We start from the raw sequence: 27919 nt of genomic DNA, 5'->3' as shown, positions 1-27919 counted from the left end.
TCTTAGTAGCTTCTTTCGTCCATCAAAGAGCTACACATGGGCTCCAACAACTTCACCCAACTTTAGCTGTCAAACTCCCTTTATGACTACTTATCAAGGGCTACTTTGGACATCCACGCACTACACTCCAACGGTCCAAAGATGCCCAATACTTCACTGTACAATATGCTCCTAGGAAAGGGCTTCTAACCACCAAGTCAAGCCCAAGGCTGCTAACAAATCTTATCCAACCTGGTCAAAACTTGACCCAACACAAGGCAAAAACAATGGTAAACACACCTTTGATCTGGCTTTACGCTATTGTAATCAATGTTATCAGGACTGGACCGAACCGGTTTGGACCAGTCAATCCGGCTGTTTTCAAGCCTAGACCGGTTTGGACTGGTGCGGTTTTGTTATGGAACCGGCCGGTTCAGTACCGAACCGGTCAGTTCGGTGCAGCTGCCTAACAACTCATGCGTGGGGCCCATTCAAGCGATTTTTTATTATTTTTTTATTTTTTTAATATTTTTCTTAGTTGGGGCTTTGGGGTGTGAACAAAATTGGAGTGTTTTTGAGCGAATACACACCAAGAAGAGGAACTGTTTGGAGCAAAAACGATTAAATGACATGGTTTATGTTCAGTACCACCTCAGGTTGAAGCGAAACCAGTTGCTAAACAAGACACCTGAATCAAACAACACAACTTTGGATGATTTTGATCCAACATTAGAGTGGGTTGTGGAGACCCAGGAACCAACATTTGACAATGAATATCTTTCTTGGATAGACTTGGACCCATTTCCAACTCCACCTTAGGGCCAAGGGAATCAATTCAAAATCCCACTATAGATCTTCAGTCTGCTACTACTAATTTTGAGGATGAAGAAGAGGGGGAGGCTGAGGATGTTGATTTTGATTAGTAATTTAGTACTAATAGTATTGTAGTTTGATGTATCAAAGGCCATTTAGAGTTTATTCTTGATGTTTTTTGTTTCAGACATGTATTGCACTAAGTGTTATTTTGGTATTATCATATTATGCACTCTTGCTATATAAATGAGAAATTTTTCATATTTGTGTATAAATGGTTTGAATTTATATGGATGCACATGAATATATATGTTTTTCTTTAAAATTTAAATATTTTATGTATTTTTGCACAACCGATTTTTTGGTCCGATTTTTTTACCGGTTCCCAGTCTGAAGGGTCTGTCGCTTCAATGATCGGTCCGATTCTGATAACTATGGTTGTAATCACTGTGATCTAGTTAGGGTTGCCTGTAGCTCCACGTCAACCCCTCTTTTCCACCTCACATCTCCTTTTCCAATTGCAACCTTCCCTTATAAGGCTCCTTTGCCCATACATTGTTGTTTTGGGCACATTCCAACCCCAAACAGCCTAACGTACCCCTGTTCTAGGTTGATAAGGCTTGCAGGCTTCCCATAACAACCTTCTAAGGGTTGCAGTTGCCTCTTCTAAGGTCTGTCCACCCACAAACAACACCCAAATAGACCCAGAACTTCCTCCTCTTACTCGGCCCTCAAACAATTTCGGTCCACAAACAATCTTGAAAAAGGTACCCTAACAGTCTTCTTCTCCTTCGTTGGTTCTCCCTTCTTGTCTGCGGCCAAAACAGAGAAGATTCTTCTCTTCAACGCTGCCTTATGTTGCTCACTTGGATGTGTTAAAATGAATCTCATCACCTCTTATTTATACTAAACAAGAGGGCTCAACGAATTATCTAAGTGACATGACTTTTGGACATAACCATTTCAAGCCTACATGACTTGTATGTCCAAAAACCCATTATTACCTTCAAAAATTCATATCTCATCTTCTACAACTCAGATTTCGACGATTTTCGTTGCGTTGGATTCTCCTCGCCATCCTCTATCATCTCCATCCATCACATGTAGAAAATGCCTCATGGTTTTGGCCCAAACATCAATGGGTGCAAAACCCCAACCTTGGGTTTTAAGCCCACAATGACCCATTGTGGTGCTTCAACCTCCAAACCCCGAACCCTAGGGCTTGGAGTACCTCCCAAGCTATCAAAATCAGCACTCCCTCTTAGCGAGGGAGGTACTTCCAAGACTAGGAAGTAGCTCATCATCATCATCACTACTCGCAACACTCGCCCAACTCTTGGCGCTCACAACTGCAGCAATCCCTATAGCATGAACTACACCTCTCTCGAAAGTGTCGTTGTCACTAGAAGCATCCTGCTTCTTCTTCTTCTCCTAAATTGTCTTCCATTCTCTCCATGATTCCTTCTTGGAAAATGTAGAAGCTCCCTTCCTCCCCACTGACCATGCGCTCTTCTTGGTCTGCAAAGTCTCCCTTTGAACCTGCAAACTCCCTCTAGAACTCGACTCCCTCTGAGCCTCTGGAACCTAGACCACCTTTTCTGGAACCTGTACCTGCCCCTCTGAAACCTGCACTTGGTCCTCTTGCTTCTTCTTTTCATGATCCATAGGCTTGCCTGTTAGCCTATATAGACCATGCTCTCTAACTCCAATCACAATACCTACAGAGCTAGAGCCTCTGGGCCTGAGTCTTGCCTTCCCATCCTGGAATAAGACCTCAAACCCCTTCTTCTCGATCACTGAGACAGATATCACATTATATCTAAGTCCTAGTACAAATAGTACATCCTAGACCCGCATCACTTGTCCTAACTCCATCCTGAATGACACAACTCCCGATCCTCGGATCTCCTTCTGACTCTTGTTGCCCAACACCATGTGCAACTTCGAGTCCCACTCAGCTAGAGTCTCGAATACCTCCTGTGACCCTGTCATATGTTTCGACGCACCACTATCCACGTACCATCCATCCTCATCGATAGTACCCTACGAGAAATGAGAGATCATAGCAAAGTCCTCCTCCTCCAACCTCCTGGTGAGAGCATCTATCTCAGCAGAGGTGGCAACACCGACGACCTGCTTCCCTTTCTTCTTCTCGTCATCTCTCGTCTTCTTCTTCATCGGACATCTCGACAAAAAATGACCCATCTCGCCACAGTTAAAACAATTGACTTTACTCAAGTCCTTCTTTTGCTTACCCTTCATTCGTGCTGCAAGTACCATGTCATCATCTGAAGCCTTCATCTTCAGATGAAGATCCTCATCTCGCAACTCTTCATGAATGAAGTCGTCCCACTATCTATTCTAGTCTGGAAACTTCTCACTGGCAACAATCCCCTTGATGAAGGGCTTCCATTCCTCGATGAACCCTTTCAAAGCAATCCTCACCATATTAGAATCTGAAATAGTCACACCGACGGTAGCAAGCTCATATTTGACCAGAGACAACCTCGTTAGATATGAAGTCACTCCTTCACCCTATATCATCTTGGTGGACTTCAACTTATCCTACAATACTAGTACCCGGTTCTCATTCTTATTCTGGAACAAATTCTAAAGAGCCATCCACATCTCATGTGTAGTGTTCTTTCAGGACAAATGAGGTATTAGGGGATCCTTCACACCATCAAGGATGATCAATCTCGCCCTCACATCCAATGTTGGAATTTCTAAGTCTAACTGTTAGAAACCCTTCATGTACTTTTCTTATTTATTTCTGCCTACTTGTTCTGATTAATTAACAAGTTATTTACGATGTAAATACTGAAAATAAATACAAGTACATGCTCAACACCTTACAGATCATCAACTAAAGGAAACAAAACAAGCACACAAGTGACATCGTTGTTTTTGGACCAATGTCCCCGAAAAAACCCAATGCGGGAAAACCGATGCAGCTATCTGAGGGTTTTATTATTATGCAGTTTCTGAATACAATCTGGGTGCCAAAACCGGCTCACCCAACAGAGAATAATCTCGGCAGTAGTACCTCTCTACTCGGAAGCAGATATTCTGGCTGAAACCCCAGATAAACACTCCGACAGCTCCCAGCTCCAATCTGCCCCACAAAAACCCTAGCGTCAGCCTCTAGGGACTACGTCAGCCCTTTCTGGCCCAGTGTCACCCTAGCTCGCCCTGCGTCAACCTCTGGAGGCACTACGTCAGCCCTTAGAGCCTTTGCACCACCCACACTGGCTCTCTGAGGCACTGCGCAGCTCCTGCTACTTTTGCGTGAGCCCTGGATGGCTCTGCATGAGCCCTGGCTAGCTCTGCGTGAACCTCTGGCTGGCTCTGCGTCCCTCTCTCCCGGCTTCTGCGTTGATCCTCCCGTTACTATCTCTGCCTCTTTGCTTCTATATTCACTGCCCCTCAACTGCAACTCTGATCACTCTTTCGACTTCCTCACCGAACCCTGCCCCAAAAAATCGAAATCTTGATCAACTCGGTGTGTTCTCCAAGTGACCCTCAAGCCTCCCCTTATACATTTTCCGTTGACAATTCAACGGTCGAGATTAAGTCCCTAATCAATAGCTAAGATTAACTCTGACTTGATCCATGACTTTTGGACCCTTCTAACACAGTTTTATATTAATTCACATTAGTATTTTATTTTCCCTAAGTTTAGACTTAGGGACTCCATTAAAAAAATAATTATTTTAATATCTCCCAAACTGTTTAGAATCTGCCCAAACCATTTATGGGTATTGGAGATCTCATGTGCTTTAGCCTCTCCACCAATTTTCGTGGCTAGAGCACATCTGATGCTACCCCAAATCAATACTCCCTCTTAGCAAGGACTGTGCTCTAATAATACTCTTGACTGAGCATCACCCTGATCATCCGACATCGATCCTTATGCTGATGCTAGGCCTGCTGCCCAACATCCTCTGAAGCTGTTGCATCATGCACTAATACCCATGGCCCTGCCACTGCCACTGTTGCATCTGTACAGCAACTCCCTCTGCATTCGTGCTGCTACCCATGGCTCTGCCACTGCCACTACGATTGCTGCATCTGCACTGCAATCCCTCTCATCATGCTGCATCGTACTGCCCATAGCACTGCCACTGTTAACTGTTGCACTACAGCTCTATTACTGAGAAGTAACTGATCTCCCAACTCTGACATCTTTGTCAGGCTAGAGATACCCTCGATGCTGAAACTCCCTTTGTCGCTGACAAGTGCTCCCTCTCTGACCTTTGCGCTGTTGCAACAACTCTATGCATCTCACACTGTTGCCTTACACTGTCCTGGGAATCCTACACTATAGCTCCCTCTGTCGCTCCATCCGCATTCGTCTCTCCTGACATCCGCCAGCACTGCTACTCTTCTTCGGGGCTCCCGTAGCCAGGTATAATCCAAGAGGTTGGGTACCTCAAGGATCCTGCCCCTCATCGCCTGTAGTCCGTCTGACTACAGCTCGATGTCTCCCCACTTCCGCTCAAGTGGCGTGTGAGCACTCATGGCACAGTCATCATCTGTCTCCACTTCCTTCTCTGCCCTTGTTGGCGCAACCTTGGTCTCGGAAGCCTCTCCCTTGCTCTTCTTCCTTGGACACTAGCTCGCATAGTGACCCAGTTCCCCACAGTTGAAGCATTTGACCTTGGAGAGGTCCTTCTTCCGTTTCTCCTGCTTTCCCTCAAATGCTATGGCAACATCCTCCTCTTCCTCCTTGATTCTAATCCCCTTGCCGCTGCTTCCCGCCTTGCTTAGCCTTCTGATCTCTTCTTGGCGAAGAGCCGCCCACATTTCCTCCCAATCTGGAAGGGTCACCCTGCCCAGTATGCTTTGGAAAAACACCTCCCAGTCTTCTGAGACTGCGTTCAGGGCTGTTCTCACCATCAATTCTTGATCCGACGTGGCCCCTATGGCAGTCAACTGATCTAGGATCTCCTTCAATCGACCGAGGAAGGTGTCGATTTGTTCTCCCTTCTGCATCTGATATGACCGCAGCTAATTTTCTAGTAGCATCTTCCTCTGCACGGAAGTATGTTGATACAACTTCTTTAGGGCCTCCCACATCTCATTTGTCGTATTCTTCTCGGCAATGTGTGGTACTACATGGTCCTTGACCCCGTCAAGGATGATGCTCTTAGCCCTCGCCATTACATCCTCGTACTTATCGTTATCAGTCGGGTCAACTAGGACCGCTATTGTCCTCAAGGTGAAGTGCTTGACACGATTCTTGTCTAGAACAGACAAGATTCTGGCCTTCCAGACTGCGAAGTTTGAGGCTTTGTCCAGTCTGTCCTGGTCTCTTACCCCGTTCACTGCCATCTCGCTGCTCCTCTACTTCCCTCCTGGAAGTTCTCGGTGTGACTCCCTCTGAGCCTCGATTTCCCTCCTGGAAACCCTTCTGCCAATTTTGAGATGCCGCCACTCCAATCGTTAGTGCAACTGCACCACTAATCCAGATTTCTTAGCTAGAAATCCTCGGTAGCAACTCCCTCCTCCTTGGTCTTGCCCGGTTAGGTATTGTTCTGACTACACTACCCCACCAGCTTCACTCTACAACTTACCCATAGCCTCCTAAGCTCCAACAAACTAAAGGTTAGAGTTTCTAGGCTTTGCGCAATCCCGACACCAACAAAATTCGCACCTCCTAGCCACGGGCGTCAATCCTTCCTGACTAAGAAAGATGACTGGGCACTGCGTAGGTCGAGTCTGCTCCCCTCTGCCATTGCGCTGATCCTCTTCCCGGCTCAAACTTGATGACGCAGGCACTGCGTCACCCCTTCCTCGCTGCTTCTCTGTTAGGAACAGCTTCTATCACTCGAGACAATTGTTTTCTGTTGCTGTTGCTCTGCTCGGCTGATGTCCTCAATTCTCTTGTGATCTGCAACCACGCTCCGATACCATGTTGGAATTTCTAAGTCTATCCATCAGAAATCCTTCCTGTACTTTCTGATTTATTTCTTCCTACTTGTTATGTTAATTAACAAGTTATTTACCATGTAAATACTGAAAATAAATACAAGTACAGTCTCAACACATACAGATCATCAACTGAAGGAAAAACAAGCACACAAGTGGCACCGTTATTTTTGGACTAATGTCCCCAGAAAAACCCAATGCGGGAAAACCGGTGCAGCTATCTGAGGGTTTTATTATTATGCAGTTTCTGAATACAATCTGGGTGCCAAAACCAGCTCACCTAACAGAGAATAATCTCGGCAGTAGTACCTCTCTACTTGGAAGCAGATATTCCGGTTGAAACACCGGATAAACACTCTGACAGCACCCAGCTCCAATTTGCCCCACGAAAACCCCAACCCATTTTGGCCCAGCGTCTGCCTAGCATCACCCTAGCTCGCCCAGCGTCACCCTAGCTCGCCCTGCATCAGCCCTTAGAGCCTCTGTGTCACCCATGCTGGCTCTCTAAGGCACTGCGCAGCTCCTCGCTGCCTCTGCGTGAGCCCTCGCTAGCTCTGCGTGAACCTCTGGCTAGCTCCGCGTGAACCTCTGGCTGGCTCTGCGTCCCTCTCTCCCGGCTTTTGCGTTAATCCTCCCAATAATATCTCTACCTCTCTGCTTCTGTATTCACTGCCCCTCAACTACAACTCTGATCACTCTTTCGACTTCCTCAGCAAACCCTACCCCAGAAAATCGAAATCTTGATCAACTCAGTGTGTTCTCCAAGTGACCCTCAAGCCTCTTCTTATACTTTTCTCGTTGACAATTCAACGACCGAGATTAAGTCCCTAATCAACAGCTAAGATTAACTCTGACTTGATCCATGACTTTTGGACCCTTCTAACACAGTTTTATATTAATTCACATTAGTATTTTATTCTCCCTAAGCTTAGACTTAGGGACTCCATTAAAAATACTAATTATTTTAATATCTCCCAAACTATTTAGAATCTGCCCAAACCATTTCTGGGTATTGGAGATCTCATGTGCTTTAGCCTCTCCACCAATTTTCGTGGCTAGAGCACATCCGATGCTACCCTAAATCAACATCCAATTCCTCGTACTCTTCCAGCTCCTTATGATCGATTAGCTTCTTAATCACTTTCTCGGCGAACTCCCAGATCTTGTTGACCTGCAAAACCAACTTGATCCTTTCCTTCCAAAGACTATACTTGGATAGTCCTTCCAACCTGTCCTCATACCGGAGACCAACTTGTAACTTCAACATTGTAGTGAGCCCTTCACCTACAATGTGACCAACTACCTCTTAAGCTTTACTTCGTTGTGCACTCTTTTGATTCGTTGTCTCCAAAGTAGCTCAAACACGCTTTGATACCATGTTGAATTTCCACAACCCTGGTGTCTAGGATAGCATCTTAAATCTCTGATGCTACTAAACCAAGAATCTCAACAAAGCTACTTTGCACAACGGAACAATATAATGCAGTAAATCAATCACGTGCACAATAACAACAATAAATGTATGTAATATTCCTAATTAGCCATGGCTAATTGGAATATTCAATTTTGCCTTCTATAGTTATTTATAAATAAAAAGGTGAGGAAAGGGGGACATAACTCACTTTTTGAATAAAGTCACTCCCTAGTAGCACAACATTGTAACTTAAAAGGGGAGCCAAGGGAGCCAAAGGACCACGTAGAGAAGGGGGCCCACGTAGACACTTGGAGGGACTGCGCAGATGGAGAAGAAGCATGTGGCAAGAGAGAGGCTACGTCGGAGGAGTTGGGCCTTAGGGTTTTGAGAGAGGCCAACGCTATAAAGGAGAGAGGAGCCTCCTCATTTTGGACATCAGATTATGTTGCATTTGAGCTAGTCACTTCGACTTAGAGCACGCTGGCTGTTTAGCCTGTCTGCAACACTGTTTAGTGCATCGAGTGTCTCCGTTCGGAGATCTCACCCTTAGCTCCGGGGGACTTCGAGTGCTTGCTCAGGCAAGGTAGTTTCATCAGTATTTTGCTGGAGGAGCGATCTCTACAGTTGAGGAGGAACTAAGCATTGTGATGACTGCGCAGTCTTGAGAGGGAAGGACGCAGTCTCTTTTGGTAGGAGCTCCAGACTAGGTTTTTGTGGAGGATTTGAGCTTGGAGATTGAGCAAGGGATCAGCCCATGCATATTGGAGGATTTTGGCAGAGTTTCGAGTAGAGTTTTGGAGGATTCTCTTCAGGAGCAGCGCAGAGCCTTGAGGGATAGTGTAGATCCTCAAGGGGGTGATTTCCAGGGGTCAACTATTTTAGAAAAGCTTTTTGGGCTTTTCTAGGTTTATTGAGTAGAGGTTGATTCCAAAGTTTCGGCATTTTCTGAGGAGGGGAAGAGCCCCAAATCCTCACTTGATTCCAGCAGTAGCAGCAACACAGCAGTTATCCAGCAGCTTGGATGCAGTTCAGAGAGAGGCCATTTCCTTACCATTCTGAGTGTATTTCTTCACTTGCCTTGTGCAAGTCGAGGTGCTATCTTTCTAATCACCTCTTGTACTCTTTCCATTACTCGGTATAATAAAATGGCTTAGCATTTCTCTCTGCATTTCTCGAGTATCTGCTTATATTACGTGTATACATTATTGTATGTTGCACTACTGTTATTTTTATCTTTTTGAGCTTCCCGGCTACTATACCACTTGTGTGTTTTTCTCCTATACTCTTAGACAGAGTTTGGAAAGGGCCAGGTAGCCTCTAGATCTCGTCCTCTTTTCAAAGGCAACATATCTGGTAAACACCCTTCCAGTCCATCTCTGGTTGGAGTTTGCTTGTGTTTGAGGGATATCCCTAATAAGGGATATTACAGTGGTATCAGAGCATAGATCTAGCTCAGCCTGTGGAGCTGGCAGTCTATGACACCGAGCAAGAAGCCCTACATCTGTTACAGAGGTAGGAAATACAGAGATATTGAGCGTAGGTTGGAGAACACCTACAGAGAGGGAGACTGTGTTCGGGTGGTGGACACAGAACAGGAGGAGCCTGTGGTGAACACAGAACAGAAGGAGCCTGTGGTGGACGCAGAGCAGGAGGATCCGATGGCAGATGAGGACAGGAAGAGATTTGTGGACATGCTCCTCAAATCAATGCAAGATCTGTCGACGCAGATCAAGGTGATGGGGCAGAGATTCACGACGGTGGAGGCTAGACCGCGTGAGAACCCACGGGTTTTCCAGGTTGGTGAGGGATCGAGTACATCCCACCATTTGCCAGAGCAGGGTGCCACTCAACGTGATACTACTCAGCAAATGGCCTCACATGCCCCTACACGCTCTACCATGCCCACTTTCCTAGGAGCAGACACGAGGGCCGGAGCCCAGCAGGAGGCAGAGCCCGGTCATATGGGCGATTATTTTGCAGAGTACCAAGCCTATGGGCAGGAGTTCAGGGATTCTCTCTCATTCAGAGACTTTTTTCAGCTCCAGCGGGATAGCAAACCCCGCGACCATCACAGAGGATACCAGCATTATCATGATGGAGACAACCACCGCACAGCTAGTAGATTCCACTTGCCTACGTTTGATGGCTCATCAAACAGTTCGGCAAAGTCTTGGGTGGAGAAGCTGGACATCTATTTCCAGCTTAACCAGATGTCGAAGGCAGAGGCCATCAAGGTGGCAACATTACATTTGGATGGTGAGGCCCAAGACTGGTGGTTCCATGGGTTGGTTACACTCGGACACTCCACAGTGACGACATATGTCGAGTTCACCAGGAGACTGATAGAGAGGTTTGACCGGAGGGATCCGGAACAGCACTTTGTTGAGCTGACGAGGCTCAAACAGACCGGGAACCCAGAGACCTACATTGCAGACTTCTTGAGGATTTCAGTGATGGTGCCAGATCTATCCGCGGCACAGAGGATCTACATGTTTGTTGAGGGGTTAGCAGAGCCACTTCGGGGTCTAGTCAGATCCACTAGACCAGCCACACTCCAGGATGCTATTAGCAAGACCCGGGACTTACAGGATGCCTTACCCAGGACCCGGACACCTTACCCCCAGAGACAGGCTTTCCAGCCTAAGGGGAAGGATGTGAGGATTCCGCCTCCAAAGGGGAATCCAGGACGAGCACAGATTGATGATGATGCCAGGAGGGAGTTGAAGAAGAAGCGGTTGTGCTTTACCTGTCAGGAGCCATGGGCACCGGGACATAGATGTGCTACTGGCAAAGCACATTTTATTGAGGTCTTCTCCGAGAGTAGTGGGGAAGAGGATGAGGAGGATGATGTGGAGATAGGAGATAGTCATGCCGCGCAGCATTCTTTGCCACCTCCACCACCAGCAGCAGGTGGTGCAGCTTTGCACCTACCGGAGGGGCCCTTGCAGCATTGCGAGGAGTTCCCAAGTATTTGACGCTGCACGTACGGGGGACAGTACGTGGCCAGCGAGTATCAGTGTTGGTTGACAGTGGGGCAACCCACAACTTCATCGATGCACAAATGGTAGAGGGGAGAGGTATACAGACGAGAGCTTTGATGGCTTTTCAGTTTTGGTCCCAAGAGATCAGACCATGGTGTGTGCTCGTTATGTCCCAGAGTTATCAATGACGATGGGCACCTACACACGGATTAACCACTTTTTCGTGGTCAATATTCCGGACACCAACCTGATACTGGGTGTTCAGTGGCTTATCACTCTAGGGAAGGTCACGACAAATTGGAAGGCCCTAGAGATGGAGTGGGATGATGAGAAGACAGGGAGGCATGAGAAGATACGAGGATAGCACACATATCCGCCTTAGACTGTTTCGGCTCATCGGATGGAGGCAGTCTTCCGAAAGGGAGACGTAGAGTGGGTAGTGGAGCTGCGTGCATCAGAGGCAGGGACTACAGGGCAAACGGTGCACCCAGAGATACAGTCCATCCTTGACCAGTATGCCACAGTGTTTGGGGAGATTCCGCCAGGACAGCCACCGGACTGGGGGTTTGAGCACACCATTGAGCTTGAGCAGGGCATATAGGCAGTGATTACTACCCCCTATAGGCATCCCAAGGCCTATCGGGATGAGATTGAGCGGGCCATTCAGGAGTTGTTGGCTCTTGGGCACATTCGGCCGAGCACGAGTCCTTTTGCTTCTTCCGTGGTGTTGGTGAAGAAGAAGGACGGCACATTGAGGATGTGCATTGACTACAGGGCCCTGAACAAGAAGACCCTGAAGAACAGGTACCCCATACCCAGGATCGATGAGTTGATGGATGAGTTGAGAGGAGCACGGTTCTTCTCAAAGATTGATTTGAGATCTGGGTACCATCAGATTCGTGTGAGGGAGCAGGACATTCCCAAGACCACCTTCAGGTGTCACTATGGGCACTTTGAGTTTTTGGTGATGCCCTTTGGGCTAACCAACGCCCCAGCTACATTCCAGTCTTGCATGAATCACATCTTCCGTAGTCACTTAAGGAAGTTTGTGTTGGTGTTCTTTGATGATATTCTCATTTACAGCAGGACTTGGGAGGAGCATCTCCAACACATTGAGACAGTGTTGCGCATCTTGGAGGAGCAACAGTTCTATGCCAAGCTCTCCAAGTGTGAGTTTGGGTTGACGGAGATGTTGTACTTAGGACACATCATAGGGGTGGACAGAGTGAGAGTCCACGAGGAGAAGATCAGGGCCATCAGAGATTGGCCGGAGCCAAGGAACGTGACAGAACTTCGGGGATTCATTGGCATTTGTACTTACTACCGGAAGTTCGTCAAGAGTTTCTCACAGCTTGCTGCACCCCTGACAGATCTGATGAGGAAGGGGGCATTTAGTTGGTCGGATACAGCACAGCGAGCCTTTGACGGGCTCAAGGAGGTTATGAGCAGCTGCCCAGTGCTTGCATTGCCGGATTTTTCGCAACCATTTGCTTTGGGGTGTGATGCGTCGGGAGAGGGGATCGACGCAGTGTTGATGCAGGGAGGTCACCCTATAGCCTTTGAGAGCCGGAAGCTCCTTCCGCATGAGAGGTTGTATTCTATATACGACAAGGAGATGTTGGCCATTATGCATGCATTGGCCAAATTCCAGCAGTATTTAGTGGGTAATAGGTTCAGGGTGAGGACTGATCACAACAGCCTCAAGTTCTTTTTGGAGCAGAAACAGCTACAGGAGAGGCAACAGAAGTGGATCAGTAAGATCCAAGCGTATGACTTTGACATTGAGTATGTCAAGGGTAAGAACAACGTGGTAGCAGATGCCCTTTCACGTAGACCAACCACGTTGTCTCTTATGAGCTTGGACACAGACTGGAGGGCTCGACTCTTAGTAGAGTACTCCAAGGACAGATTTGCATGTGAGGTTTTGGATGGGCAGGTGGCGGATGACAAGTACAGGGTAATCGATGAGATCATCTACTATAGGGACCGGATCTTCTTGACTGAGGGATCTCATCTCAATAAGATACTTCAGGGATCACATGATTCACCATTGGCCGGCCATCAGGGGTTTAACAAAACCTACAGGGCCATTAAAGAGAGGTTCTCATGGAAGGGCCTCAAGGAGGACGTACTCCAGCATATCTGGGAGTGCGATATTTGCTAGAGGAACAAGGGGGAGATGAGCCATCCCGCAGGATTATTGCAGCCTCTTCCCATTCCGGAGGGGAAATGGGAGAGTATTTCGATGGACTTCATCACAGGGTTGCCCATGGTGCAGGGCAAGGATTATATCTTTGTCGTCGTTGATTGACTGACAAAATACGCACATTTTTTCGCCATATCCGCACACTACACAACAGCACAAGTGGCCGAGTTGTTCTTCAAAGAGGTCTTCAGGCTACATGGTCTTCTTAAGACCATCATCAGTGACAGGGATAGTCGTTTCATGGGCGAGTTTTGGCAGGAGCTTTTCCGGTTGGTGGGGACGGAGTTAACACCGAGTACCAGTTATCACCCACAGATGGACGGTAACTATGTCTGTGGGCAGCAGCGAGCATGGCTGAAGTGGCTGCATCTGGGGGAGTACTGCTACAACACTACACATCACATGTCCATTGGTATGTCACCATTCTACGCTTTGTATGGATATCATCCTTTATCTTTTGCTGACGTGATGTTTGGTGCTAGCAAGGCTCCGAGAGCCAAGATTTGGATCAAAAAGAGTCAAGATATCCTCTGAGCTCTCAAGGATAATATGGCTACAGCGCAGAACCAACAGAAGCTGTATGATGACAGGGGTCGGGTGGAGATGCAGTTTGAGGTAGGGGACTTGGTCTACCTACGATTACAGCCATACCGACAGTCGTCACTGAAGCAGAAGGGAGTTGATAAGCTCAAGCCCCGCTTTTATGGGCCATACAGGGTGATACGCAAGATTGGACAAGTTGCGTATGAATTGGAGTTGCCCCAAGGCAGCAAGATTCATAACGTTTTTCATGTATCATGCCTGAAGAAGGCATTGGGGCAGCAGGTGACAGTGACAGACAAGCTACCACCCACGGATGATGAGGGGCATTTGGTGTTGCAGCCAGAGGCTATTATTGATACTAGGGAGAGGCAGCTGTGGAACAGGACGGTCCGAGAATTCTTGGTGAGGTGGAAGAATTTACCGGATGAGGATGCCACTTGGGAGAGTGAGAAAATTTTGCAGCATCCATCACTTCAGTTGCTTGAGGACAAGCAACATTTTGCCAGGGGAGACTGTAATATTCCTAATTATCCATGGCTAATTGGAATATTCAATTTTGCTCAATTTTGCCTTCTATAGTTATTTATAAATAAAAAGGTGAGGAAAGGGGGACATAACTCACTTTTTGAATAAAGTCACTCCCTAGTAGCACAACGTTGTAACTTAAAAGGGGAGCCAAGGGGGCCAAAGGACCACGTAGAGAAGGGGGCCCACGTAGACACTTGGAGGGACTGCACAGATGGAGAAGGAGCACGTGGCAAGAGGGAGGCTATGTTGGAGGAGGTGGGCCTTAGGGTTTTGAGAGAGGCCAATGCTATAAAGGAGAGAGGAGCCTCCTCATTTTGGACATTAGATTATGTTGCATTTGAGCTAGTCACTTCGACTTAGAGCACGCTGGCTGTTTAGCTTGTCTGCAGCACTGTTTAGTGCATTGAGTGTCTCCGTTCGGAGATCTCACCCTTAGCCTCGGGGGACTTCAAGTGCCTGCTCAGGCAAGGTAGTTTCATCGGTATTTTGCAGAAGGAGCAATCTCTGGAGTTGAGGAGGAACTGAGCATTGTGATGACTGCGCAGTCTTGAGAGGGGAGGATGCAAACTCTTTTGGTAGGAGCTCCGGACTGGGTTTTTGTGGAGGATTTGAGCTTGGAGATTGAGCAAGGGATCAACCCTTGCATATTGGAGGATTTTGGCAGAGTTTCGGGTAGAGTTTTGGAGGATTCTCTTTAGAAGCAGTGCATAGCCTTGAGGGATAGCGTAGATCCTCAAGGGGGTGATTTCCAGGGGTTAGCTATTTTAGAAAAGCTTTCTGGGCTTTTTTGGGTTTATTGAGTAGAGGCTGATTCCATAGTTTCGGCATTTTCTGAGGAGGGGAACAGCCCCAAATCCTCACTTGATTCCAGAAGTAGCAGTAGCACAGCAATTCTCTGGCAACTTGGACGCAGTTCAGAGAGAGGCCATTTCCTTACTATTCTGAGTGTATTTCTTGACTTGCCTTATGCAAGTCGAGGTGCTATCTTTCTGATCACCTCTTGTACTCTTTCCATTACTCAGTATAATAAAATGGCTTAGCATTTCTCTCTGCATTTCTCGAGTATCTGCTTATATTCCGTGTAAACATTATTGTATGTTGCACTGCTGTTATTTTTATCTTTTTGAGCTTCCCGGCTACTATACCACTTGTGCGTTTTTCTCCTATACTCTTAGACAGAGTCTGGAAAGGGCCAGGTAGCCTCTGGATCTCGTCCTCTTTTCAGAGGCGACATATCTGGTAAACACCCTCCTAGTCCATCTCTGGTTGGAGTTTGCTTGTGTTTGAGGGATATCCCTAATAAGGGATATTAAAATGTAACCCAACTTCGTTATATTATCAACATATAATACAACAATCTAGGGCTCCCTTACAAGGGATAATGGCCCTCAAATATCCACAAGTACAAGAATACAAGATGCAATGACAATCTCGTTTCTCTAGTGCACAATCACAGCGTCTCTGTCGTATCTCGTCTTGCCGGTCCTTTGCTTCTAATCTACTCTCTAACTGCCCCTTAGTCCATCAACAAATAACACATAGAGACTCTGGGAGGGCTACCACATATCACAGTTGCAAGTCACTTCTGCTACAATGAACAGGGTTCATCAATCTGCTCCTCTAGGCTGGCCTATACCTGAGCACCAATCTACCTTCTTAGTACCTTCTTTCGTCCATCAAAAATCTACACATAGGCTCCAACAACTTCACCCAACTTCAAGTGTCAAACTCCCTTGATGACTTCTTGTCAAGGGCTACTTTGGACATCCACACGCTGCCCTCTAACAATCCAAAGATGCCCACATCACTGTAGAATTTGCTCCTAGGAAAGGGCTTCTAACCACCAAGTCAAGCCCAACCACTTGGCTTCCACAGGCTGCTAACAAATCTGATTCAACCTGGTCAAAACTTGACCCAACACAAGGCAAAAACAATGGTAAACATACCTTTGATCTAGTGTTGTACTGTTGTAATCATTGTGATTTGGTTAGGGTTGCCTATAACTCCACATTAGCCCCTCTTTTCCACCTCACAGCTCCATCTCTAGCTATCACAGCTCCATCTCTAGCTACGACCTTCCCTTATAAGGCTCCTTTGCCCATCCATTGTTGTTTTGGGCACAATCTAACCCCAAACAGCCTTACGCAACCCTGTTCTAGGTTGATAAGGCCTACGGCCTACCCACAACAGCCTTCTAAGGGTTGTGGCTGCCTCTTCTAAGGTTTGTCCACCCACAAACAACACCCAAACAGACCCAGAACTTCCTCCTCTTACTCGGCCCTCCTGCAACACAATTTCGGTCCCCAAACAATCATGCAAAGGTGCCCTAATAGCCTTCTTCTCCTTCGCTGGTTCTCCCTTCTTGTCTGTGGCCAAAATAGAGAAGATTCTTCTCTTCAACGCTGCCTTATTTTGCTCACTTGGATGTGTTAAAATGAATCTCATCACCTCTTATTTATATTAAACAAGAGGGGTCAACGAATTACCTAAGTGGCATGTCTTTTGGACATAACCATTTCAAGCCTACATGACTTGTATGTCCAAAAACCCATTATTACCTTCAAAAATTCATATCTCATCTTCTACAACTCAGATTTCGACAATTTTTGTTGTGTTGGATTCTCCTAGCCATCCTTTATCATCTCCATCCATCACATGTAGAAAATGCCTCATGTTTTTGGCCCAAACATCAATGGGTGCAAAACCCCAACCTTGGGTTCCAAGCCCACAATGACCTATTATGGTGCTCCAACCTCCAAACCCTGAACCCTAGGGCTTGGAGTAACTCCCAAGCTATCAAAAATCAACAAACCCAACCAATTTGTTGCTTTCCTTGCAAAATGAAGTCATTTTAACAAATTCAGACATATATATAATGATACTTATTTGTGAAGATACTCCTTGATGACAATATCTTCAACTTGGTGCCTTCTTGATTTTGATGATGATGTTGGTAATAGAAGATGTCTTCCTTCAAAAGTGATCCTTGGCTCAAAGAGAGGGAGATCACCTTAATTCCTTGATGATGATGACAACGCCTCTTCTTGCTTCCTCGAATGATAGTGTAGATAGTGGTGGTCTTCCCAAGGTACATCAAATGTAGGGTCTTTCTTTGGATGACAGGTCCTTGAGGTCTTTGTGACGAAGATTGTAAACTTTCCAAGAATGCTTCAATTAAATAACCCTTTTTTGAATGAGTTAGGGTTTTGAGGTCTTCTTTGATGCTCTTGATGTTTCCTAAATGATCTTCTAGTGCTTCGGCCCTCGAGTATCCTTCTTTAAGTTGCCTTTCCTTGTTTTGTCACCTTAGCTCTAATACCATGTTGAGAAATATAGGGGGCAGCAAATTAGGTGATTTCTCTTCTTTGATAACTGTTTGTGATATATTTTTACTTCACTTGATTAGCTTCTTCTTTTACTTCTTATTATTAGTATTCTCTTCATCAAACGATTACCAAACCGTAAAGAACAATAAGACAAGAGGACACAAGATATAGGCGATCAGCCAGGGCCAAAACCTCTCCAACCGAGAGGAAAACCCACAAGAATTCTTCTCTTCTTATAGAACTTCAATTAATGAATTCCAAGACCTATGACCCTTGACAAAGACCCTCCAAGACCAAATCAAATCTTTCATGTTTTCCAGCAACCTTGACCTCAACAACTTCTACAATTTTGATCACCAGTAGATTCTTCTTCAACTTCGACCTCCCAGCAAATCCTTCTGCAACTTCGATCTGTCCAACAGATTCTTCTGCAACTTCGACCTGCCTAGCAAAATCTTCTGCAGAAACCCTACCCTTTACACATGTGGAAAACAAAGATAGATTCTTCCTCCTTTCCTCTTCACTTGAGTTGATTCTCTCTCCTAGAGAACTCGGCTTGCAAAGTGTCCTTGAAGATGCCCTAACTCAACTTCTGCAACTCGTCCTCTTCTGCTGCAATATGTGCCCTAATCCTTTCACACGTGTGGAGAGAAGTAGCCCAAAACAAATCCAAAAAATCTCATCCTTTTCTTCAATCTTCGTCCTTCTCTTCTTCGAACCTTTCTCTCTCTTGTGATCGAACTTGTGTGAGTGAAGTTAGTGTCAAAAGTGAGGTCGAAGTCTCTCTTATATATAGGCTTTTTGCTAGGTCGAATTGCACCCTTTAGGCCGACTTGTCCACTAGAGTAGGGCGACTTGATCTTGTTGAAAAGTGTAACTAGGTTCAGTCTTCATAATGACATGTAATTATGATTTTTACGTAAGAGATGTAAAGAAGAAAAATAAAATTATTGTAATGCTTGCATCATGGGTTTCATGAGCAAGAGATTTTATTTTTAGTTGAGGATCCCATTGAGAGCCCTTAGGGATATTGTCATCTAGTCATAAAAGTCTAAAGAGTCATTGTCATGTAATGAAGGCATGTTACACATTGTAAAGTGTCATACTTGTCTTTGTAAGTAACCCTCCAAGGACTTGTCACTAGCCCTCACTCAAGTCGGCCTACAACGAAGGGATAATTCTAGAAATGTGAATTCGGCCTACTCCAAGAGATCATGTCGGCCTAACTGCCATGGACAAACGACTATATATACTAGTGCTTGTCCTCATTTGGAGACAAGCAATTCGATGAAGCTAGTCTCTAATAAGAAGTGTGAAATACATCTTAGAAGAAGCCTCTAAGCTAGTGAGGAATGAAGGAAGTTTAGCGAAGGAGAGAGGCATCATTAAGGATTGTTTTGGGCATAGTATATCCTCACACATGCGAAGGTTGTAGGTCCGAAGTTGGCAAGGGAGGATCGAAGATTGCAGTCACCTAAAAGTATTTTAGTTTGCAAATTACTGTGGTGTGATTTTTGAATGGAGCTCGGATTTTCCACAGTGTTCATGTTTTGTAGTCGACGTTTCGAGTCTGCAACTAGACTCATCATCAGGACAAAATGTGAGGAGAAAAGAAGGAAATTTTAGGTATAAATATGTAAACCCAGGATGTGAAGCCCAATGGCCGACTCTTTGCCTTATTGATGATTTAATTTATTTATTTTAAGCTTTTTGATTTTACATTATACATATTTTTAATAACTACCTTGTAATTTATTTTTAATTATTATATTAATATTACAATTTTATATTTTGTCTTATTATGTCATTATGCCTTATAATTAAATTTTCCTTATTAATTATGGTTTATGCTTATTGATATTTATGATGCTATTCTTAATTGATTAAAATGTGATTTTATTATTATTGTTATGTAAGTTATTTATTATGTCTTCTTATAAATAATATATTTGTTATTAAAATCTCTTTTTGTAATTTTTGTTTATATTTATTATTTGTTATTGTTAATGCTATTTTAATTCTATATTATTATTTTGCTCCTTATTATCTATATTATTATTAATGATATTTACTATGATATTAGTTAAAGCTCCTCTATAAATACTTATTGTTATCTATTATAATTGATATTTATTATGATATTCATTAATGCTCTACTATATATACTTATTAATTTATCTATTATTTATCTATTATAATGGATGTTTGCTTATTGATAGTTGCTAATCTATATTATTATATATGTTATTTACTAAGATATTAAAAATGTTCTCTTATACATGTTTATTATATCTATTATAATTTATATTTGCTTTTATATTTGCTTTTAATATTATGATGGCAGGTTAGGAATTTCTAACATTGTTATTAAGATTATTAGCGGGTGTTAGCACGGGGTTCCAATTTTTGCTAATTTCCATGCCACCATCCCTATTAAGGTTTCTAGGATGTTTAATGATTTCAATAGCTTCCCTAACTTTACGCTTGAATTGGTGTTCAACATTAGCAATGACTTTGGTGTCTTCTAAGCAAATATGATGATTAGTTTTACCTACATGCTCAGCTAGGGCTGAGGTCTTGGTTCTTTCGTTACGAATGTCTGCACTATGCTCTTTGAGTCTAATCCTAACCGATCTACCAGTTTCTCCTATGTATTGATCCCCACAAGAACATTTGATGATATAAACTCCTTTTTGCTGAAGCAGCTCTTGGTTATCCTTAACAGATCTCATTCTTTGCTTAATGGTAGACCAGGGTTTGAAAGCAGTTTTTATATTTTTCTTATTGAGGATTTTGGCTATTTTGTCAGTGACTCCTTGGATGTAAGGAAGGCAGGTATTGGAGGTTGGGTTGTCTTTAGTTTTGTTTTTATTGTTATCAGTTTTTGCTTTTTGAATGGCTTTGTATATGTTTTCATTGCTGTACCCTAGGTTGGCAAAGGTTCTTTTAAGGTAGGAAATTTCTTCATCTGTATGGTTTATATCAGAGATTCTATAAGCTCTAGTGAAGAGAGTTTGTAGTACCCCCATTTTTTGGGCGAGTAAGATAGAGAAAGAGTCTCCCTCTTGAAGAGACTATTCAAGGAACAAATCTGATCTAGGGTTTCTGCAATCAAGAAAAAGAGTTGCAGAACGACAAGGAGAGTCTGAAATTCTCAAGGAAGCCAAGAAGGAGAAAAGGAAGAGCAACGTTGGAGAGGAGGCTAGTGACTTGGTCTTGGGACGACTCTAGTGTCAAGGGTCTTTGTCGTGGTCTTGGTATTCGTCAATTGAAGATTTATAAGAAGAATTTCGTTTGGGTTTTCCTCTTAAAGAGTGAGAGGTTTTGGCCCTAGCTAACAAGCCTATATTCTGTATCTCTTGTCTCTTTATTTTTCATGATTTGGTAATTGTATTGATGAAAAGAACACAATAATTACTTAAGAAGAGAAGATCATAATCAAGAAGTAAAAAGACTATCACAAGCAATTATCATAAGTAGAGAAATCCACTATCTATTGATGCCCTAGATTTCTCAACATGGTACCAGAGCTAAGGTGTTAAAGACAAGGATGGGCATCTAATCAAGGAGACACACAAGGATCGAGTTTCAAGAGGATCAAAGTGAGTCAAAGGATACAAAAGCAAAGGTTCAAGATCTACATCATACCAAAACCCTAGATCAAAGAAATCTACTTCAGCAAGACTCTTGGAATCATCATCAAGGAAGAAGCAAAGACAAAATCAAAATTCTAGAAGCATTTCTAATCTACACTCATTCACCATCAAAGAAGTCAAAGTATATTGAAGGCTAAAGGCATTGTCATCATCTTCTAAAGGTTCCAAGGCAGACTCCCCCTTATTGAAGCAAGGATCTCCTTATCCTTAAAAGAAGACCATCCAAGAAGCATTAAGATATCTTAATCAATCATCATCAACAAAGGGATCAAGTTGAAGATTTTATCTTCACTTAACAAGTAAGTACCTTTTTCTATAATCTAATCTAGTAAAATGACTTCATGTTTCAAGGAGAACTATAAGCTGGTTGGGACATCGAACTTCCTTGCATGGAAAAGAAGGATAGACATAGTCCTCGAAGTAAATGAAGTCATTGATCATGTCCATGGAAAGGTCTCCAAACCATCTGAAGATCAAGCACTATCTGAATACATGGAAAGGGATCTAAGGGCTCAAAAGATTCTTAAGGAATCTATCAAAGATCCCCTCATTCCCTATATAGCCGAGCTGGAGACATCAAAAGAGATATATGATGAGCTAGTAGAACTATTCTCTAAAAGTGCAATAAGAAAGATCATATCACTTAGATCTGATCTATATAAATTGAAGGTATCAAAGGATGAAGGGATATCTTCATGTCTCTCAAAAGCATCTCAAATAAAAACTCAACTACAAAATTTAGGAGAGATGATATCTGATAAAGAAATGATCTCCATTATTCTAAATGCATTCACTAATGAACAAGGTAACCTTGTGTCTAATGCCTGTAAGGAAGAGGAAGTTATCCCATTCAACAACTTGTGGTCTCTATGCAAGACAGAAGAAAACAAGTTGAAGGGAGAATGTGATGAAGGACCAAGTAAAAAGGGTCAAATAGTTACTAAAAGAAAAGGAAAGTTTGGTAAATTTGGTCCTCAGAAGAAAAAGAAGAACATGGCTAAGGTTCAATGCTATAGATGTCAAGAATATGGGCACTATAGAAGAGATTGTCCTAAAAGGGACAATAACAAGAGAAATAAGGAAGAAGCCCATATTACCGAAGAAGTGGAAGAACCTGAAACAAAGAAGCCTAAGAAGGAGGAAGTGAGAGATCTCTACTATGACTGAGATAATCTCCTTCTCTAAAAGGTACTCTTTTGTGGTGTAAATTATAGATAGGAAGCTTTGTAAATAAGATAGGATGCATCATATTATAGAATGGCATCATGGTAGAAGCATTAGAAGTAAGAGCTTGTGACATAGGCAACATGAAGGATGTCTAGGACAAAATCTATAGCTATGTAGGATATAGCTCTTGGAAACCTCATTAAAAGCTCAAGAGATACTTATGGAAAAAGGAAGAAGTCATCTAGGACAAGATTCATCATACATTAGTCAATAAGATAACATCTGCACGATAGGATATGCAAGATCCTCAAGATTCTCTAATGGAATATTCATTGTAAGGTTCACCGATCCTGAGGAGAAGCAAGTGTTTTATCAAGAATTCCAAACTTGTGGAATTTATGGGATGATGGTATGATAATATAACAGAGAAGCAAATCAAACTTCATTCAAAGGAAACTGTTGTAGGAAGTCTAGATGACCCAAAGGAAAGATGAGGTATGTATGCTTACATGTGATATTATGGAAGTCATGTCATATGGTTGCAGGAAACATGGATCAATGTTCTATCTTGAGAAGCATGATCAAAGAAAGGATCTCCTCCCTCAAAGGATGCAAGAATGCATGGGTCACATATTTACTAGATGAAATCAACATAATATGTCCTCATATGGAGTATGAGGTGATTGACTACAATTGAGGAACTCTAATTGGAAGTTCTTGGGAATGAAATATGTGAAGAAAGAAAGGAAGAGATCGTGGAATATGCAACAATGAAAAAGGTAGTCAACATCCGAAAGACCAAGAAGATTTGACTATGATATCTCCCAGAAAGATATGAAGACTCTGATAAAAGTTTGGAAAAGATGGAGACCCTTGACAATACATATCTTTAGGAGATGTGTCAACATGTACGCTGGATGTTGATGCCTACAGAAAGATGTCATGATGAAAGACCGTCACAAAGGTAATTATGATATTCATTTCTTATTTGTGAACTAGTATCTGGATGGGCTTATGCAAGGCTGCCAAAGGGAAGAACTGTGAATGTCTTCCAAGAGAACCATGTAGAAGGATGTAAGATCCTTCCGAAGAAGAAAGCATGATGAAGGCAGCATAACATGAAGCAAGGCCAGATGTAGACTGATGGATCACTTTCTGGTGAAAGGAATGATGACATGACTAACTCATGGATGAAAGTGATGGATGGTTTGTGCCCTATGAAGAGGTCACAAAAGATGAAGACTCTCTGAAAAAGAAATTCATGACATCGAAGTAAGGACTTCTTCAAGCAGTTGGTTATCCCATCATCTCCACCTGAGGAGTTGTTATAGGTCCCTAATTAAGAGGGAGCCTGGAAACAAGTTTCTTACTTGGAAGAAACTTGGAAATTCCTAAGCCAAGAGGGAGCTCAGGTACATTCCTTCTGTCGGAATGAGTAAATTCCTATACTGGAATAGATATGTCCTCCCAAATTGAGAGGGAGAGATAGACACATCATTCTGGTCTTCACCTGGGAAGGCAGAATAGAGGAGTGGGTAATCATTTGGCATCTGATGCTCTTTGAGGATGAGATAGGGCATCCAAGATAAGAGCAGTCGTAGAGGACCAATATTCTTTGAGGATTGGGGAATCCAAGATAAGAATAGCCTGATGGAACACACCCTGAGAACCCGGGTGGGTTATGTTCCGAAGAGACAATGATGAGAGTGTCTATAAATCATTGGTCTCGCCAGCATTGAGCTCAAATATTGTGGAGAGATAGAGTTGTTAGTCAATGCCTTGCTATGTAACAATGTTGGTTGATATGATGCTATACAAATGGGTTACCAATCTGATTCTTCTTATGAGAAATTCTTCAAATTGAGAATGACAAGTACCATTATGAATACCTCCCTAGTTAAGAGGAAGTGTTGAAAAGTGTATCTAGGTTTGGTCTTCATAATGACATGTAATTGTGATTTTTATGTAAGAGATGTAAAGAAGAAAAATAAAATTATTGTTATTCTTGCATCATGGGTTTCATGAGCGAGAGATTTTATTTTTAGTTGAGGCTCCCATTGAGAGCCCTTAGGGATATTGTCATCTAGTCATAAAAGTCTAAAGAGTCATTGTCATGTAATGAAGGCATGTTACACATTGTAAAGAGTCATACTTGTCTTTGTAAGTAACCCTCCAAGACCTTGTCACTAGCCCTCACTCAAGTCAGCCTACAACGAAGGGATAATTCTAGAAAGGTGAAGTCGGCCTACAACGAAGGGATAATTCTAGAAAGGTGAAGTCAGCCTACTCCAAAAGATCATGTCAGCCTAACTGCCATGGACAAACGACTATATATACTAGTGCTCGTCCTCATTTGGAGACAAGCAATTCGGTGAAGCTAGTCTCTAATAAGAAGTGTGCAATACATCTTAGAAGAAGCCTCTAAGCCACGAGGAACGAAGGAAGTTTAGCGAAGGAGAGAGGCATCATTAAGGATTGTTTTGGGCATAGTATATTCTCACATGCACGAAGGTTGGAGTTCCGAAGTTGGCAAGGGAGGATCAAATATTGCAGTCACCTAAAAGTATTCTTGTTTGGATAGAAATCTTCGTTGAAGCAAGCCAAGTAAGATAGAGAAAGAGTCTCCCTCTTGAAGAGACTATTCAAGGAACAAATCTGATCTAAGGTTTCTACTGTCAAGAAAAAGAGTTGCAGAATGACAAGGAGAGGTTGAAATTCTGAAGGAAGCTGAGAAGGAGAAAAGGAAGAGCAGCATTGGAGAGGAGGCTAGTGAATTGGTTTTGGGAGGACTCTAGTGTCAAGGGTCTTTGTCATGGTCTTGGTATTCGTCAATTGAAGATCTATAAGAAGAATTTCATTTGGGTTTTCCTCTCAAAGAGTGAGAGGTTTTGGCCCTAGCTGACAAGCCTATATACTGTGTCTCTTGTCTCTTTATTGTTCATGATTTGGTAATTGTCTTGATGAAAAGAACACAATAATAACTCAAGAAGAGAAGATCATAATCAAGAAGTAAAATGTCTGTCACAAGCAATTATCATAAGTAGAGAAATCCACTATCTATTGATGCCCTAGATTTCTCAACAGATCTTTGCAACATGATGAGGTCTTGGAAGGTCTTTTGACTCAAATAGTTTGTTCTTTACAATATGTAATATGCCCAAATGGGTCTTCCATACATGACAATGACTATCTTGACTTGTAGACTCAATGACAAGCCCTAGAAGCTCTCAATGGGAGCTTGACCTAAAATAAATTTCCCTTGAGCATGAAACCCATGCTTCAAGAATAACAATAATAAATTTATTTTTCTCTTTTCATTAAATACAAAAAATCATGATTACATATGTCATTATGAAGACTGAACCTAGTTACATATTTCAACAAAGTATCCACGGATAGCAACAAGGATGACACCTTGAAATGCCCAAACATCCATCAAAGTAGCCATCACAACCAGAGACACAAACCATGCCCACAAATTCCTATTCAAAACCCATCACTCATACCCTAATCTCTGCATAGATGAGCTCTTAGAAACCTATGCCAAAGATGCTAATAATGGTAAGGAATCCTCTACCAAAACCCTAATTTCTAACCGAACCCAAGATGCAAATGATGCCAAAATATCTGACATTTCTAGTGGAAATTCTAATGAAGCTAGAAATTATATAGCTAAGCAACTGGAGATTGTGCACAAGATTAGGAGGAACAAGGATTACTATGTCACTTTGGTGTTAGAGAATATTTTCTCCATAGAGGATGTTAGGAGGCCTACAAGAAGTTGTCACTCAAGATTCACCAATATAAAAACGAGGCCCCTGGTTCTAAGAAGGCCTTCCAGTGCTTGAGCAATGAGGAAATGAGGTACAAGTATGACCTCACAAGTCTCGAGTAGGAATACAAGTATGTGCAATTGCAACATGTGAGGTGATGCAAGGTGCACCAGAGTCTCTACGATGAAGTATTTGATCCACTGAGATTTCTGGGTCATTTTTTCTTTGGATCTCCTCACTTATTTTTCACCAAGGCCCGTGTTATGAGAACCTAGGCATACACAACGGCAATTGGGATGAACAATGGTGGTGGCTACACTCATGAGGCTATATGGGGCTTCAATTTGATCACTCTCTTATAGATCCTTTGATTAATCTTTAACTTGTGAGTTTTGTCATGTTTGCTACATGGTAGATAATTCTCAATCGTTTGATCAACAAGTTATAAAGGATATGGTGTTGTTCAATAATAAAATCAAAGTTGTAGCAAGGAACGTAGTGGTGTTGCTTCCAATGTTGAGCTTTTGCATGTGTCACAGAAAGCTTAAATCTACACATATATGGTGTCTATTTTTCTCCTATATGTATCTAGAATTGGTAAACATAGAAAATCCATGAAAGTTTACAATTCCTAATATGTACAATCTGAAACTTATTTCTTTTCATATAGACACAAAATTTCTCTACAAATTTTGCGGCGGAATAGGAACAGAAATAAATACACAATCACACAATTCAACAACACAATTTTTTCTAGGGAACCCAACTGGGAAAACCCTCTTCTTGCTTGAGAATTTTATTGAAGAAGAATGAGCAATAGATCTCTTACAATCAACTTGTTTCAATAGAAACCAATCTAATTTCCTTTGCTTGTACTAAGCCGAAACACCTTGAAGACCTTGATCTCCTTATGCCTTCTTGCCTTGCCTGGATGAGTTCCTCAATCCTTGCGCAAATCCTAGGAAATAAGCCCCTATTTCCTAGCGCATGGGCCACTCTTATTTCTTAGGAATTAGGCCCTATGTCCTAGCGCATTCCCAAGGAAATTCTTCCTTCTTCAATACTCACACAAGCTCCTTTTGCATGTTCTTTCCTTCACAAGCTCACAAGCTCATAAACTCATGTTCAATAATTATGATTACAATTGTGCCTTCACTCTTCCTTATAAGCAATTCGAATGGCTAAATCTGGCAAATTATATTTTAGGAATTGATTTTGTGATTGATGAGTTAACTAAGTTAACTAACTCACGCAACTCGTCTCATCTCAATTCTAGAACTTGAGAATCAATCAATTGTCCTTTTCCCAAATTAGCTCGCACTAGAAGATAATAAACTCAGCGTTCCACATTTGCACATAAGTCAACTACTTCATAACTCATCCTAATTTGTAGGGACTCATCCTAAATCTTAGGAATTCGTCCTAGCTTATAGGAATTGGCACCTAACTTATAGGAATTAAGGCCTGACTTATAAGAACTCGAGCATGCTAAGGAAGAACTCATTGAGGTCCCTTTGATTAAGGCACAAATCAACGAACCCTTTCTCGCTACCATTTTCAACAGTAAATGGACTATGATGCACAAATCCATTACCATGTATG

At 42.9% G+C, this 27919-nt stretch overlaps 1 protein-coding gene and 1 pseudogene across 1 annotated transcript in view; one reads left to right on the top strand and one right to left on the bottom strand.

The window, feature by feature from the left end:
• LOC149218067 (uncharacterized) overlaps positions 1-27919 on the bottom strand; it is a 162095-nt gene that overhangs the window by 125950 nt on the left and 8226 nt on the right. The gene's annotated exons all lie outside the window — the stretch shown is intronic.
• Positions 267-26706, top strand: LOC149218068 (uncharacterized; annotated as a pseudogene).

Source organism: Pinus tabuliformis, chromosome Q (assembly GCF_031772625.1).
Source record: "Pinus tabuliformis cultivar Carrire ecotype Pingquan chromosome Q, CPIR1, whole genome shotgun sequence".
In the NCBI taxonomy this organism is placed as follows: Eukaryota; Viridiplantae; Streptophyta; class Pinopsida; order Pinales; family Pinaceae; genus Pinus; species Pinus tabuliformis.
The sequence above is the reverse complement of the archived record's forward strand: the minus strand, read 5'-3'. Positions and strand labels throughout refer to the sequence as shown.